This window comes from Berghia stephanieae, chromosome 7 (genome assembly GCF_034508935.2).
Source record: "Berghia stephanieae isolate SIO BIC M18660-M18661 chromosome 7, UCSD_Bste_1.3, whole genome shotgun sequence".
Lineage (NCBI taxonomy): Eukaryota > Metazoa > Mollusca > Gastropoda > Nudibranchia > Aeolidiidae > Berghia > Berghia stephanieae.
The window spans coordinates 5498023-5501414 of NC_088366.1; the positions used below are offsets into that span (position 1 = coordinate 5498023).

Sequence of the window (3392 nt, forward strand, 5' to 3'; positions counted from 1 at the left end):
GCAGGTGTAAAACGAGCTAAAACGTCGCTCTGAAAGCACAGACGCGGAGATAATATTATGTACGGTATCGTACGCATGTTGAGAAAATTAAATATTACTTACCGGTTGAGATCAACACTCAGAGAAATTCTAATTCCAACAAGTCAATTTTCTCAACAACAAAAAATATTATGAAACAGCCACAAGTCCAGTGGAAAATAAGTTAGAAATAATTAATAATTATCTTGCCACAACGTGAAGCGAGAAGAAAATGACGCGCTCAGACGGATGCGCGTTCCTCGGGCCAATTAAATCCCGGCAAAGTGGGTCATGTGACTGTCTATGACAACGGCCGTTCAATTTTCACTACTCTCGCGTGTTGGGGAATAATGCGGTGTGCGAGTGTGTGAGGGTTTATGAATGTGAGCGCAAGAGGCGATACGATTTGTTGTGGTCCGGGGGTGGGGTCGCGGCGGCTGTTAAAGGCTAGATCAAACCAGTTCCGAGTCGGCCACAGTATACTTCAACAATGAATAATCAAGGCACTCCTGTTTCCAATCTAATGTTTCAATTTCCTCTTCTCCTTCGTCTAAATACCTAACATATCAATGCATCTCTCTCTCTCTCTCTCTCTCTCTCTCTCTCTCTCTCTCTCTCTCTCTCTCTCTCTCTCTCTTCTCTCCCCCCCCCCCGCCACAATGCGCCCCTACCTGTGATGGCGAGGAAAATACTTAATGGCATGTTATAAATTTTAAGTTGTCCATGCGGCCCTTTACCGTTATAGTTATAGAAGCTCTCTCTCTCTCTCTCTCTCTCTCTCTCTCTCTCTCTCTCTCTCTCTCTCTCTCTCTCTCTCTTTCTATCTATCTTTCCATCCATCAATCTATCTATTCGTTCCCAATATTTATTATACATTATATCCTCTCTCCCGCTCTTTTTCTCCACAATACTTAATTAATTACACTGGCACTCAGGACTCGGAAGCAATGGCTATGGCTCTTAATAATTTGCGATGGCAAATACCCGTGACGGCCATGACAATATTTCAAAGCATTTTCTAAAGTACCCATGCAAAGTTTTACCAGTAACATAATCTATCTCTCTCTCTCTCCCCCTCTCTCTCTCTCTCTCTCTCTCTCTCTCTCTCTCTCTCTCTCTCTCTCTTCTAAACTGTGTCGACCAGGAACATTTATCTTAATGTTATTTTTAATGCCCATGCAAAGTTTTACCAGTAACATAATCTCTCTCTCTCTCTCTCTCTCTCTCTCTCTCTCTCTCTCTCTCTCTCCCTACCTGTGTCGACCAGGAATATTATTCATAAACTGTTTTTTTTTTTAAATGCCCATGAGAAGTTTTACCTGTTGTACCCCGCTGCGCTAAATCCTACGTCCTACACCTAGAAGCGGCATGTGTTCTCTTTTTAGCTAGTTCGATCACGAATCTCATGGCGAGGTTCATTATTAACCTGGGTCATCGAGTGTAAAGAAAAGGAACACACTGTGATTACACAGAATTGAAAGTTATCGTTACTGATTTTTTAAGAAGGAGGAGGGATTTGAAGGCAATTTTAGTTTAATTTTAACCCCCCCCCCCCCCCACACACACACACACTTTTAAACATTTCTGAAATTTGGGGGTTGGATTTGAGGAGGGTACATTCCCACATTTTCTAAGTTGAAACACAATATTATGTGTGTCTGTGTGTGTGTGTGTGTGTGTGTGAGGGGGGTGTGATTCAGTTATGCCAAGAAGTTATATTAAAAAAACAACAAAAAAAAAACAACAAAAAAACAAACAAAACAAAACAAAAAAAAAAAAACAAACAAACGAAAAGGTTGACAGGGGAGACTTGTGCAGTGGAAAGTTGCAATAAAAGGAAGGCGTTTTGAAAGATGTCTATTTTAATTTAGGCAATGAATAACGGTTTTGAAAATATCTATTACGAAGTACCTAATCAAGTTTAAATCATAGTGGTAAATGCGCCAATGAGAACAAATTGTAAGAAAAACAAAACGGAGAAATGAAGACAAAATAAGAATTATGTGCAAGTCGGTTGGATGCGTTTTCGGATCTAATAATGTGCTTATGCATTCCATATGCTTTCTAATGTTGACATAATCTTTGACATACCTTGCCTTTCAGAGCAAGAAGTTACTATATTAAGCAATATGATGCAATAACACAGGTTTTGGTGATACACATACACACAGTGGCGACAACACACAACGAGCGCGTGTGTAAGACGATTGTGTGAAGTCAGTGTGAGTGAGGCAGTCAAATCCGGTTCTAACCAGCTGATCGCTTCTATCGATCTCACACGCGCACCCGTCTGCTTCATTTCAGAAAAGCTGTCTACAAAAAGTTTGTAATTTAAAGATATCGTCAGATAACAAAGAATAAATTGTCTGTGGCATCAGAGAGCATAATGCCTATTAATTGTCAAGTGAATGTCCATAAACTCAATAATAAAAATATATATATATATAGATAGTATGCAGATGACGTCACTCAGGCCTTTGTTATTGTTTTTGCCATCCGCGTTTGTGAGTTGTCCTCACTAAACTGTATTACCAGACTATAAAGTTCATGTTACACAGAGTTTGTGTGTTGGTCCGTTATACTTCCGGATGGCAATGTTGTGAACTCCTTGGCCAAGCGCATTCTATCTATATATATGAAGATTGTCCACTTTGAAAAAAATATTTATATTTAAGTTAGGACTCCTATTCAAACTCAAACAATATCAGGCGATTTAATTTCTTCCTTGTTCAGCAAATTTGAAGTAAAGTAGTGATAGAAAAGAAGTTAAAGAAATCATTCCGAACTTTAACTGATTATCACAAAAGAGTAAAGATAGCCATATTAGGTAATGGTTTTGCGTGGGTGGGTTTAGTAAACAGCTGATTTTGATGCGTGTTTGTTTACATATTGCAGGTTATGTAAAATTGCGCACAGCAAAGAAAACGAAACAAATATTACAGATAAAGATTTTTCGTATATTATGATAATGTAAAATCAAAAGAAATAAGTTCAAAATACCTTGTCTGGCCAAATGAAATAAGAAAATGTTAGACACAGCTGTAGCAGACGTAAATGTAGTCCTTTGTTGCAAAATTATGCTTAGGGTTCCGTTCGTCTGCCTCTCCAGTAAACTGACCTCACTCTGAGCTCGTAAACTCCTCCCCGTTGACCTCGTTGGGTTTGCGAAGGCTCTTTGTTTTTACGTCTCGAGACGTATGTTGACAGCGGGTTTATCCATTTGAAATAAATGAGCTGGTGTTTTATGTCGACAATACTGACTTAGATGTCATGATCATTTCAAATCAACGGGAAAACGTTGTGCGGTGAAAATGCCTTGTTATGCTCATCCTTTACACCCTCTCGTGGAAATGAGGTCACTCACACTGAACTCA

The 3392-nt window shown here is 39.2% G+C and overlaps 1 protein-coding gene across 4 annotated transcripts in view; it reads right to left on the reverse strand.

The window, feature by feature from the left end:
* The window catches only part of LOC144976400 (uncharacterized), an 18962-nt gene extending 15570 nt beyond the window's left edge, over positions 1-3392 (reverse strand). For 2 of the 4 annotated variants that reach the window (XM_078920667.1, XM_078920669.1), the window contains exon 1: positions 3019-3392. The gene's annotated coding sequence lies outside the window, so the exon portion shown is untranslated. Of the gene's footprint in view, positions 1-102; positions 571-3018 lie in introns of those variants that run through there. The other 2 variants (XM_078920668.1, XM_078920670.1) reach the window with 2 other exon arrangements.